The sequence below is a fragment of the Adiantum capillus-veneris genome, chromosome 8, assembly GCF_014529385.1.
Source record: "Adiantum capillus-veneris isolate H3 chromosome 8, ASM1452938v2, whole genome shotgun sequence".
Lineage (NCBI taxonomy): Eukaryota > Viridiplantae > Streptophyta > Polypodiopsida > Polypodiales > Pteridaceae > Adiantum > Adiantum capillus-veneris.
This window is the reverse complement of record NC_140938.1, coordinates 144088724-144103149: the sequence shown is the minus strand read 5'-3', so window position 1 is coordinate 144103149 and position 14426 is coordinate 144088724. Positions and strand designations below refer to the sequence as shown.

At 41.2% G+C, this 14426-nt stretch overlaps 1 pseudogene; it reads right to left on the bottom strand.

The window, feature by feature from the left end:
- Positions 1 to 5443: 5443 nt before the first annotated feature.
- Positions 5444 to 9301, bottom strand: LOC147453104 (uncharacterized; annotated as a pseudogene).
- Positions 9302 to 14426: the final 5125 nt, after the last annotated feature.

The window sequence follows — 14426 nt, the reverse complement described above, 5'->3', positions numbered from 1 at the left end:
TCCATTGAGGGAAGTGTCAGGTCCAGACTTATGATAATCACCCATACACAAAGTAACCCTCAACTCCAACATGCATACGCTAGATTATCCTAGTGAGGAAAGTGCAGGATTCATGATAGGGAGAAAAGGAAAAGCATAACTTCACCCATAGCATTGAAAAGAGGAGTAAAGAATCAAGGTAATTACCACAAGACAATATAACCATCAGCAACATTATGCATAGCATAAGCTCGATTCATCCATTGGGGTAAATGCAAGGTAAATACTTATGGTAATCATCCACGAGAAAATATTACCATCAACTCCATCATGCCCAGTATAAGCTAATCACTATAAACAATTGAAAGTTAGCAAGCTGCAGTGACTTCTTAGAAAAAGTCAAAAAGTTTGTTAAGAAATGTATTTAAAGTATGCCAAGTGTGAATCATCGAGCGAAAGGCCATCACCCCTTCTGAAGCAAATGGCAATACTTGTATATAATTGTTTGAACCACTAAACAATAGTTTTTCTTGGATATAATTTTTTTTTACAAAAGTTATATGTTGTCAAAAGATTTTGAGATAAAGAACTTAATTTGTTTGACTTAAGAAAGTAATGAAGCATACTTTTGCAAGGTTTTATGATTATAGAGTCTGAAAAAGACAAGATTTCCTTGTCTTTTCAAGATTTGCTCTCCCCAATCCTTGTGCCAAAAGACCCAGTAGCTTTTTGTAACAAGTGAATAAATGTAGGGATGCATTTTCCCAAACTAGTCACTAAAATAGGAAGTGCAGCCACAACTAGATGGCAACCCCAACATTTGTGGCTATTCCAAAACAGTATAGGTTTGAAATATATTATTTTGTTTTAAATCCTTTTCACCACCAGTCTGTTATAAAAATTTAATGAAATCATGATTGAATCATACCAAAATACATCAACCAAGACCAATCATATCAAGAAACTTGGAATTTGCTTATGCAACTCACCATAGAATCTTAAATGTTTTGAATCCCATGTAATCCTCATGATTTAAATCCAGATCACCAACAAGCTAGTCATCTCATGCAAAGCATTGGTATAAGTAGTAAAAATGCAACCAAAGACTCTCCTCGCCATTCAAGGTCCATAGCAGAAAAGGAGAAACTATAGACTCAAAATTCATTTTAGTATAAATCTAAAGTTCTAGTTTTAGAGGAGCCTTATGTAGAAGACGTTGTAATGTAATCTTTGGAATAACATCATTTGTTAGCATAAAAAGGTAGCTAGGCATAAGATAAATTAATGCCAAGCATTCTCATCAAGTGTAAATTCTCAAGGGTAGGGAAATAACTTAAACTAGATACATGATCAAAATGACGTGTAGACTACTATCCATCTAGTCCAGAATCCAGAGGCCTTTAGTGAATCGGGAACCACTAGGTAATGGTCCCCACGTTCCAAGAGAGGATCTTCATCTCTGCCTTTTGATATTGATGGGGCTTTCTTGGAAGGAGTAGCTAACCTACAGCAGATCAAGGTACCATAGAAAACACTAATAGAAAGGAAAAGCTTAGAGCAGAGACTATCTTGAAGAATACCTTCCAACAAGTATTGCTTTATGACATGCTTTGGCTCAATGCGGGTTTTCAAAGTGACACCCTTTCCGTTATTCAATCACTTTACCTTGGAGCAGGTCCTAGTGGCGGGCACCTTCCGGTGCAACCATCAGAGTCCTATATATCCTACCCCCCTACTCCTCTCACTAATTATAGAAGCCCTCGTCTCAATGTGTCCATCTTGGGGCAGTAATTCTTAGAAGTGATAGTGGATGATGGATTTGGCATCAACCTGATGCCTGAGCTCACCATGTTGGCATTAGGTCTACAAACCTACCCAACCCGCCCCCTTCACAGTTACTTTGGCCGACCCAAGGATAGTCGACCCACTAGGCATAGTGGACAAGGTGCCTCTGCATGTACAAGAACTCACCTTTAGCTTGGATTTTGTTGTGGTTCATCTTCCCCAGGTTGAGGAGGATTTTTTTTGCTCATCAGTCGACCATGGCTACGGCATACTAAAGCGCTACATGATCGGGCAATGACACTATTAGATACATACTCCTGGCTCCCCAATGAAACTCGTTCACCTTGAAGGTGGGATGGATCCAGTCGTGCAACATAGTTCTTTCTCTGTGGAGCCCAACCTCGATCCGGAATAGCCTACCCCACCTGACGGGCCAGAAGAGGACTTGCATGAGTAATTGAACTCTACAAAGTTTATGCCTTGTTATCGGGTCTCTATTCAATCTTTTCCTAAGAATACCCCATCATCCAATGTCCTTATAGTAGCTCACTATAGCATACCACCTAGCCCAGAATCATTTGTTGAGATCATCAAGATTGATGACTCCAAAGCTGCTACATTACGAGCCTTTGGGCTTGGTAAGCCTATAAACCATAGAGGAGGAAAGAAATCTCCTTTGCACGAGTTCTCACAAACTTCAACCTCCTCCTAGTCTGATTATCCGACCAAGGATTTCAATATGGATCAGAAACCAGCTCAAGCTCATGATGTCTCTACACTCCAAAAAGCGAAAACCTCTTCACCTACAAAAACATCTTCAGCAATGCCCTCTTAAGACCTAGTAAATGAAATCAGCTCGATCGACTCTGTCAACCTCCAACCATTCTTTTGGATGCAAGGATGTGGGATCTCTCGGTGCTACTAGACCAATGGCTAGTTGTGTCGAGCTTTGGATGTGGCCAGATGAAGACTCTTGCTAGTGATAGGAGATTTTTTTCAGCCAATTTGAGTCCTAATACTGTTGATGTGGTTGCACTTGTATCATGGGATGTTTCTCTGTTGGTGAATCATAGGCTACCAAAAGCAATTTTGGGTTCCTTCCTTGTGTCACATGATGGATGTGGGTGTATGCTTTTGACCTTTTCTGCAAATAGGATTACTCTGAAGTCCCCCCAAGCAAGCCTTCTATACCTACCACCCCACCTCTTGCCCTTTCCCCTACTCACTCCCCCTCTCTCCCTTGCCCCTACCCACCTTTGCCTGCACCCCTACCACCACCTCTCTCCTCCTCGCCCCTACCCACCCCCCTCCCTCCCTCTAGCCCTATCCATCCACCTACCCACCCCCTCTCCATGTCTTGCCCTTACCCAACTTTTCTCCATCTCTAGCCCCTATCCCCCCTTCCCTCCCTCTAGCCCCTACCCACCCCCTAGCACAACCCCTCTCACCCTATGTTCCAATTGTGGCTCCCTCGCCAGTTCATTGAGATGTTCCTCATGGATACCTCCCCATTCTCCCAGTTTTGCAAGCTTGCATTCCCAGTCTCTCTGTTGCAAGCTTGCATTCAAATTTTCAATTATTTCCATGTACTGGATCAACTCTTTGCCATTATGGGGGTTTTTAGAAGGGAGTTGTAGCAACACCAGTGACATCTCCAGATGTGAGATGGAGGCAATACTTGACTTGACAAAGAGAGAATTACAGCTAACGGGTGTATCTTGCTTAACATGCTTTGAAGAGTTTGGCTCCGCTTACTTAGTACCTACAGTTTCCTTTCATAGTTTTTAGTGTTTTCTCTCACTGAGATGGTGAGTGGTCTTGTGGTCGATAACCTACAGCAAAGGTAGAGTGTCACCTGCATAGGACAGGCAGTTAGTTATAGTTGGTCTAGAGCTCACACTCGACTGAGCTTCGGTAGCGGTATGTGGCAGTGATACGGATGGTGATCTAGTGGACACCATGGCCAGATCACTACCACCAAAGTTAAGAGATAGACTTTGCTAGACTGGGATATTTTGCTAGCTGTTGGTGGCTCTTTATTATTGTATTTATTTGTAGTTGGTTCTAGTGGTTGGGATACTCCATCATCTACTTTCTATGGTCTAGCATCTCTTGAGTCTTGGGTCCATCACAACACATCTGCACTTTCCCTGCACATTGAAGCCTCAACATCCCCATGGTACCTATGAGTCATGGGCTTGGAGTTGAATGTGCTACCAACCAGCATCTGTATTGGTTACATGTGTTAGTCAAGTTCCATGGTGTTTGAGTCTATTCTTGCATCTTTTAGTTTCTTGTCCATTGTTGAGTTGTGTTTTTTTTCTATTGGAGTGAGTATTGCATTGAGGAGCACCCACTATAGGGAGCACGAAATTGTTTGCCCACTATAGGTGCTCTCATTTTTTGTCCTTGCTAGGCTAAGTCAAAACAGTACCCACAACAGGTTGACAAGCATCCACATGGACATAAAAAGAGAGAGACCAATCTGAAGCAACTAAAATAGGTGCCTTATTCAAGCACTTTTTGAGGTAAGAAAAAGCTTGGGCTTCAGCCATGGACCATTGAAACAATACAGCATGAAGCCCATGGACCATTGAAACAATACAGCATCACTAGTCAAGCGGGTCAAGGGTTAGGCAACATCAGCATACATGCAAATGAAACTACAATGATAACTTCTGTGGCCTACAAAGCTCTAAACACCCTGGGGTAGCCTCAGGATTGCCATGATTTTTTTAGGGTCGGGAGCTAGACCTTTAACACACACCACATGACCCAAAAGCATACCTTGCGTTACCAAAAGTGGCATTTGTTGGGATTGAGCTTAATGCGTGCCTCTTGGCACTTGAAGAAGATTGCAGAGAGCTCAGCTAGATGCTCCTCCAAATTTTCCAATGGGATGGAGCATTGAGTGCCAAACAATGTCAAAAAATTATCCATGAAGATTTGAAGATGGTCAGTGAGCAGAGTGTCGCAAGAAGGCGAGCAAAATATTTTGAGCGATGAAAAAATCAAGCGAATTGGAAAGCATAGAGTACCTCTTTTAAATCCATGGCCTAGTTCTAACTTTGTAACGTGACAAAGTGATAAGAAATAGACAAATATAATGCAGAAAAAGATGAGACCATTAATCTTGCAACCTTGAACCATGCAAAATTTTATAGACCCAAAACGTTCTCTATTATCAAAAGAGAACATTGCAAAATTTGCAAGCTGAAACTCCTAGTTCTGACTTTGTAGAACACAAATTGATATAAAATAGACAAATATAATGCAAAAAAAGATGATTCCATTAATCTTGCAACCTTGAACCATGCAAGAATTGTATAGACCCAATTCATTCTTTATTATCAAGAGAGTACATTGGAAAATCTACAAACGGAAACTCGTATAAAGAGCTCATTCATCATCAATAAATATGTTGCATATAGGAGGTTTCTCACGAAGTTCCAAATCAAAGCGACCATCAAACGCCATCTGTCTCGTCCGCCTCCGCTTCAATATACACGGGTAATATACTTCACAAAAAATTATAAACTAGCCAATGAGTTTAATGGCACCTTTTACAACCATCAAGACATAGTAATAGATTATTAGACACACAATGGCACAGGAGTACCAAAACACATATATGATAGCAAAAAGTATATAAAAGTCCAGCTATGGAATGGGAGCCTCACTAGTCATCAAAAGGGTTCCCACCCATAGGCCTATCACCCTCATCCTCCAAATCAATAGGCACTGAAGCCTCCTCCATGCTCCGCTTTTTGTGATGGAACATAGACTGCACAAAGCCTGTAATAATACTATCATCAAAATCCAAAGAACCACACACTTGACCCGAAGCTGCACATGCCGCCAACACAAGTGCAGCCTCGCATCCAAAATCCAAGAAAATGCTTGTGCGGCTCCTGATAAACATGGCACGGAGGAGTGATGAGGGAGTCGTTGAATATCTCCCGGCCCGGACCTTATTAGGTTATGCGGGATGAGTGTTAGCAGGCCTACATCTGCAGGATCACCAGCATCATGAAGACACAATTTCAAACCTATTTACTGGGAGTGGCCTCCAATCGCATCTCTGAGATCTCTCTCACAAGCTAGAACATGGCCTTTCTCCATGTCCATCCACCAAGAGCAAGCTTCAATCTCCCATTAAGAAAGCTTCTGTAAATTCTCTTAATACATACATGAATCAGGTATGTTCAATTCTGTCCACTTTCTAGCAAGTAGTGGAATCAAAGGAAGAATCTTTTGCGACACCAAAAAGTTCAAGAATCTTAACAAAAAAGACAATGGATACATTATTCGTACACTTCTATAAATAAAATTTATTTATTTACATAATGCCTTGAAAACAAAAATACATGTATGTCAATCTTTGTGCAGCCATACGCAAAGTATCTAGCTTTTTGAATGCTTGTTTATCAACATCTTTTGTTCTCATTTCCAAAGATACCTCCAAAGGGAAGAGATGTGGCCTAGCCTCAAGCTTTATCTCCTCAAATAAAACATAAGGGTACAATCAGCATCTTTTGTTCTCATTTCCAAAGATACCTCGAAAGGGAAGAGATGTGGCCTAGCCTCAAGCTTTATCTCCTCAAAGTAAAACATTAGGGTACAATCAGCTGACAATACAATATCTCCACATGTACCCAACATATCTCTCACCAATTGTGATGCTCTATCATAGACCCTAGCCAAGAGACCCTCTGTACGAAGCCAGCTTGAGTGGATACAAAAGCAAATTGAAGAACAACTTAATACTTGATTCAAAGCAATAAGATCTAGTGAAAGGAAAAGTCTCATGTTCTATAAGCAACATCTCCTTTTGATGCCATATGCTATCCTAGCGAGATTGTCTGCCTCTAAAAGAGATAACCATAACACCTTGTTTTTTATTGGAGCATCCACAACAGCAATTAAGTTAATCTTCTCCAATGCTGCCCAACTTCCAAGGCCCCACCGCAATGACAAGACTTTGCCAAGCCAATTTGAACCCGAGTGTGGATCCACAATGTTAAGAAGCTTACAAAACAAAAGAATATGTTCATCAGATGTGTGTAATTTAAAACCATACTATGAACACAACAAAACTTACAAATATAAAAGAATACCTTTCCAATCTTGTCACTATACTTTGTAGTGAAGTCATGATAAATTTTCTTCTCCTCTTTCTTTAAATCCTCTTTAGCCAAGCTTTCACAAGAGAGCTGATCAACCCTTATGTTATATTCCTTGGTCATTTGCACCTATCAAAAGCTTAAGGAATTAACAATCATTGCAAAATTACATGTATTGAATATAAAAGAGGAGAGAGCATTCTACTCACATCATACACAAGACGTGCAAGATATTTTCGTGTCAATGGATACCAAGGTTCCTCACCCTTTTTCTACAACTGCTATCAATTTTTTATCTTTCTCTAGTAGGGTTTTTAAGTATACATTAGGATCGGCAGCACAAATGTGAGTCAAATTCACAATCTCATCCGAAGATGCATAGTGACAAGAGAATGGGAATTCATGCTAGTCACACCAAAAAAAAAACATTCAAAATTTCATATTTGCTTAAAATACAAGGATAAAACTCAATTTCTCACAAAAACAACAAAGAGCACTTACAAGTTCATTCTTTGTAGATTGCTGAGCAAGGCAATCTTTGGCGCTTTAATAGGATCGATAATAGTACAAAGAACTTTGCAATGCTTATCTTTTGATGTGGAAATTTTTTCTTTAATGGCTTGAGTCTCGATGATTTCCCTCCCAAACGAAAAAATGTGTGATCGACAAAATCTGACAACATTGGATTATTTTGCAACTCCATTTGAAACTCCTCATTGACCTCTGCCCACAATGGATCCCACTCCTTCATAACCTCACCTACATAAGATTTCTTGTTCAAATGTATAACAAAAATAAAATCCAAGTAGATCGCAAAGTAAAATTGAAAAGTAACTCTCACATGTGACCGTTTTTCTTCTTTCTGACATGTCCACAAGGAAACAATGAAGGACCCCTTTTCTTGCATGTCGCCTTCTTTAGCAAAACCTGACTTCAAATCACTTAAATCGTCTCTTAAACCTCGAACTCTTGCATATGGATAGAGATGACAAAGAGGGATAGTGGGGCAATCCAAAGCAGCTAAAGAGTCTAGTGGAAGCCAAAATATCTGCACCTTTATGCGTAAATGCATTGGATTCATCTTTTGGCTCACTAGCTGCAGTAACCTCATCTCTTATCTCCCAAGGCACTATCTGCAAATTACTCTTCAGCCGCCAAGATGGGATCTACCTCATGTAATGAACCTTGTCCCATCTCGGTGACATCACATCGTCGTCAAGCAAATCCTGACTGGTTCCCATTTTCGTACCAGACACAGAGTTGATTTGGTCTATAGAATCATATGTTCCATTGGCAAGGTATCAAGTACCCTCCTGCTAGAACGACCTCTAGATCTTGGACTGCAACAATACCATAGGGACACAAAAGAGTTTAGAAAACCCACACTGACACAACTTTTAGTGAGCTCAAGTAATAAGAAAATTGGCCATGGTCTCCTTTGTATATTGGACAAAATTTCAAAACGTACATACGGATCCCCAAAATCCACCTCACTTAAGGATTTATTCCATCTTGAAAATAATTTTAAAACATAGCATTCTCTTTATAAAACTATCCTGCAAAGTACATGATAGCAAGCGTGATTTTTATTAAATCTACACAGACGTAACTTTTAGTGACTTCAATAAAGAATTGACCACAGTCTCCTTTGTTCAAGGACAAAATTTCAAATAATACATAAGGATCCTCAGGATCCACCTCACTTAAGGATTTATAACATATGGAAAACTAGTAAAAACAAATACCAAACAGAAAGCCATTCAATACTAGCTACTTCCAAAAATTCTATCTGCACAATTAAGCTCACCATGAAATACACAAGGAAGCAATCCGGAGGGATTTGTGTTGACGAAGATCCCTTCAGCTACTTTATAGCAAGCTTCATGGCGAAGCTAAATCCTCAAGTAAGTGCAAACTCACAATGCAGTCCTCACATGTGACAACAAATGGCAGCAAATGTCCATGTGGCTCTTGTCGGCACTAGTCTGCACGTGTCCAAAAACTATCCTACCTAGTAGATGACTTGCAATTAGAAAGCATTTCCTCAGCATGTCCCCAATTCTATGATGCAGTTCGAAGGGATAAGAGACTACGTGCGTAAGAGAGAGAGAGAGGAGAGGAGAGGAGAAAGAGAAGTCGAAAGTGTGTGTGTGTGTGTGTGTGTGTGTGTGTGTTCCATTTATTTTTTTGGACCCCTCCACTCAGCAGGTTACACCTATGTGATTGCATTTCGCAGCTAACAAATTACACGCCTGGGATCCCACGCTTTCCTTTTGTGCCTCCCACACGACCACGCCATGCACTTTTGATGACTGGTTTTTTCCTTTTAAATATCTAATGACTGGTTTTTCCCTTTAAAATTTTGAAGCCCAATATGCACCCAATGTTCGTGCAGTCCTCTTGCTTGACGTCATGTTCGTGCAATCCCCTTGTTTGATGTCATGTTCATGCAATCACAGGCTTTCAAAATGCATGGAATCGCACACAATGAGGCCCCTATGAAATCGTCCTAAGGAAACTTTGACGTAGATCCCTTGAAGGCGACACAAAAAGTTGACATTAAAGCATGACACAAAAGCAATTTAAAGGGATCCGCGTCGATGCAGATCCCTTGGAATGTGTGCATTTGAGCGCCATGCCATGTGAGCGGCGTGAGGACTAAGGTGGATGACAGGACGAGGCCAGAGGAGGGGGTGATGTCCTGGGAGGAGCTGGGAGCAATCTACCATAGATTCTCCACTTCTCCAACACTCTCACTGTTTTTCCTATTTGTTTCTCCTCACTTCACCTCTAACATTCTCAATTAAATCACCTTTTAATTTCATTGAAAAATGTTTATGATTAATGTTAACAAAGGATATTTGAATTTGAGTATATAGAGGTGTATATTAGAATTTTTAAAATCTCAAGCTATACTAGAAGATCTCATTTCGGCAATCAAAAATGATAATATGATAAAATAAGAGAAATCCTCTTTAGAAGATATTCTACTCTTTACTCGCCATTTCAAGAAATTTGAGTCTTCAATGCGATGCATTGATGAGCCAAAAAGGATAAAGATTTTTGAAATAGTATAAATTTGTTAGTCTTCTTTGAATATAGCAAAGCACTATCCTAAGGACTGTTTCTTCACAATGTTTAGGCATATTACAATTTTTGGCCCTTCTAAATCACAGAAGCTTGTCCTTATGTCTGATAAAAGACATATATGAACTCCATTGGTAATATTAGAAGTCATTTTGCATTGGACACATCAATGTTAGCCTTCATCCTTTGACCCTGTCCGGTGAGCACGTGAAGTTAGAGGCGATTGCAACAAGCACTGGGGAAGAAGGGTGTTTGCTTGATCATGAACACTGTCAGTTCTACAAAGTTTTTGGTGTTGGTAGCTCTGAGGCTCCTATCCCCTTAGATTCATATCTAGAAGAACCCTCAAAACCTATCACAAGTGTAATAGAAATGATCCGAGCATTGCCTAGACAAAGTTATTGTTTAACTCCCTTAATCATATCAGAGAGATTGTCAAAGTAAATGAGTTGCCTACTTATTACAATGGATATGTGGCATTTGAGCTTCCAACTATAGGTGACTCTTTTGGAATGACAGGGATGGTCAATGACACGATAGTCATATGTGGACAGAGTACGTCACTTGTAGTTCAAATTCCTTTATGGGTGTTCTGCGATTCATCAGATGTGTTGGACATCTCAGATGTGTTAATGTGGACTGCCCATACTACACGGGATTCAAGGTAAGTAATGAAGCTCATCGGAAAGGCTGATTATTAAAATCTCAACCATGTGGACTAGTATCCCAAGAATACGACACTTTGAGTTGTATGCATTGCTCTCATGTGTTACCATATACCTGTGGTAGTGATGTGTGTGAACACACTAGAACCGCGCCGGGCCATTTTTCCCTCTTTAGGAGGTTTTTTTTCCCGTGCATTGTATATATGCCCATCACTCTAGGCTATTTATCTTTCCATTGTACACTAACTTACATACTCTCAATTGTGTGCCTTGAGCTTCCTTCGTCTTCTCCAAGCTGTGTGCCATTCTCTACAACCCTAATTCCAACAAAATTGGTATTAGAGCAGGTTATATACTCCCGGGCTTAGTCGCCAGCAACTCCAACACATGCCTGCTCACTTTCTCTGATTTCTATGAGCTTTGACGAGCATTCGCAGGTGGACAAAAAATTTGGGTAAGCTCGTAGAGATTAATCTGCTCATATTTTTTATTTGGGCTCATTTCGGCCTTCGTTTCCACTACAGGCATGTCTGCACATGCAATTTTGTCATTTCGTGCAGAATTTTTGTCAGTGCCGTTTTCTGCATAACAGGCCCTATACAGTCTACTACAGGTTGTGCTATATAGCACATGCTGGTCTCACTCAGTTTCTCCTCATTTTGGACAGATTTCACATCAGGTCCAAGAATTTTCCATGGCTGACAACAACACAGATGTGTTCAAGATGTTTGTCGTTGAGGACAGATTGGATGGGGACAATTACCCTATGTGGGCTTACATGATGCGACATGTTCTTGTGTCAAAGGACGTCTAGAATATTGTGTAGGGCATTGATGTACGTCCTGGTTCTGAGGATGTAGGTGATGTTGAGGATGTTGCAGGTCTTGCTGCAAGGATTGCTGCTATTAGAGTTGTTTTGCCTATGATAGAACAAGATCGTTGGGATATAAAGGATGCGCAGGCTCATGCGTCGATTGCGTTGTCTGTGAAGCGCACCATTACTCCTCACATTCATTCAACGAACTCTGCAAAACACGCTTGGGATATTCTAGCAGGTCTTTATGTAAGCTGCAATGAGGCTAAAATTGCTTTGCTGCCGTAAAGAGCTGGAATCAAAGATATGCATGAGGAAGATGATATGGACACTTTCCTTGCCGGTGTCAAGGATATCAATGAGAAACTTATTTCTGCAGGTGAAGTCATTTCATACAGTTCCCTTGTGTAGACTGTTCTTGATGTCTTACAGATTCTTACCAGATTTTTTTCTAGTACTTGAAGACTTATGACCCAAGGAAATCAAGTTTTGTCAAATTTGATGCATTATGCACATTGCTGTTGCAAGAGTCACTTTCCAGAAAAAACAAAACAGGCAGCATGCAGTGGAACAAGCTTTTATTGCTTCTCAAAGAAAGGTGGTAACAGCAATGCAGTCACTTCTCATGGTTCTGTTGCGAGTGGCAAACTTCTGTTCCTAATGCTTCTAGAAGCTAGAAGCAATTCGTCTGGAAATTCTGGTGATAAGGGCAAAAAGAAGATGCATTGTCATTATTATAAAGCTAATTATCACCTGATCCAAGCGCAGTGTCCTAAGTTGAAGGCCAAAGAGGCTAAGAAGAAAGAGGGTGGTTCCACTGCAAATGCTGGTTCCACTACAAATGCAGCCATTGTTGAGTCTTCTATGAAAGGAGACTGTGATATTGATGTTGATGTTGATGCAGAATGGGCTTTAGTGCAGAGTGCACTTACAATCCTATGTCCATGATGCATGCATGTCAGTTGCTACAGATTCACATGTGTGGTATTTTGACAGTGGTGCTACAAAGCACATTACCTCACATAGTGATTGTTCACCTCTCTTGAGTCTGTTTCTCATGGGAATTTAGTCACTTGTGCCAACAATGCCTCTTATCCAGTTCAGGGAGTTGGAAAGATTGTGCATAACTGCTGCAAATGAAGCTCTTTCACACTTGTTGATGCACTTTATCTACCTATACAAGAAGAATCTTTTGCTTGTATCTGCACTTTGCTAGACTTGTACTTGTAGTCAAATTTACTGGATGACAGATGTACAGTTCATGATCTCATTTTTTGGTGATGAAATTGTTGCATTTGGCCTTTGGTGCCATGGCTGTATAAGCTCACTTTTATGAATTGTGGACAAAAATTTTGCAACTGCAGTTGCAGGATTCCAAGGGTTGTTCCAGATGCAAAACTGTACCATGACATCTTTTTAGGCAGTGCCACTACCTAGTTTGTGCAGTATACCTAATATGGGGCCTCGACCATATGTGCCTCTAGCCCCTTATGCACACATGGCCCCCACACCTCCAATTGTACCACTTGCTTATGCTCCTCGAGTGCCGCTCCCTAGCTCTTATCCGAGTGGACCTATGCCCGGTTATGTTCCATATCCTGCATCATCCACACATATGCCAAGACCGGTACCCGTTCCTCTCCCACATATGATTCCAAGAGTACCTCCACCGCCCTGCCTCCTCACATAGGTGACTTGGCAGCGTTTGCTCAAACCATAGGTCGATCTATCGCGGAAAATATGCGTCATGCATCTGATAGAGAGCCTAGAAGTAAGGCAGTACAAATTGCCAAACTCACGCAAAAATTCAATGGGGACGAAGATGCTAGGAAACACATTGAAGTGTTTGAACAAGTATGTGATTCCTTAGGGGAACGCAACGAACTACATAAGTGCAATGCCTTAAGCTTGACATTAAGTGGGAAGGCTGGAGATTGGTATAGGACCCTAAGGGTGGACGAGAAAACAATCTACCCTACCCTTCGAAGGTTGTTTCTAAAGGAGTACATACGAGAAGGTGTGCTTTGGGGTGTAGCATCTCAGCTACAGAAGGCCGAACGTAAGGAAGGAGAGTCAGTAAGGGACTTCATTAGTCGTCTAAAGCACTTAAACTCTCGCTGCCCTGTAAATGAGCGCTTCAACAATAACCAACTGCTTGATCGATTCATTCGAGGGTTGAGGAATGAAGGAATCTATAATGGACTAGTGATTAGAGGTATCACAACCTGGGAAGATGTCACTGCCAATGCAATCCAATTAGAGGACAACTTGATGATAGCAGGCATGAGGGTGTCTACTGACACGAGATCCACTAGCTCACAAGCCATTGAGTATGAACCCATGACTGCAAAGCCCATTGCCAATGAGCCAAAGGTATTTGAGACATTCTTGACAGACCTCACCAAGGCAATCCAAGAGTCTCTTAAGGATAATCGACCCCCTCAAAATAGTCACATGTATCCAAGAAGGGAGCAACAATGGTGTTCCATTTGCTTAGGTCCACATAGCACTAGTGAGTGCCCTACGTTTAGAGTAAAATTTAATGGAACTTGCAACGCATGTGGTAGGTATGGTCACCAAGCTAAGGATTGTTTAATGATCAAACGTATGATGGCAAATAGACCACCTGTAGCCTGGACGGATGCGCCTCGAGCTCCTGTATTGATGCCTACTCCACCTGTTGAGCAACTACCGCAACACATGGTCCCTAGATCTCAAAATGTTGTACAAGCTACACCGCTACCACCTCCTGTGCTAGGACCGCAGCCCCCGCATCCAAGAGTCGCCCCTATGAACAAGTGGGTTGCGAGCCATCAAATGCTTATGCAGATGGCTGTGAGGAGGAAATAGACACTAGTATTGCCTACGGACTTGATACATTGGAAGAGTGTCCTATATACTACATGGAAGATTGTTGGGGACAAGTCAAGCCGGTTTATCAAGCTGCTGCTCTCGCATCCAGAGGTCAAAATA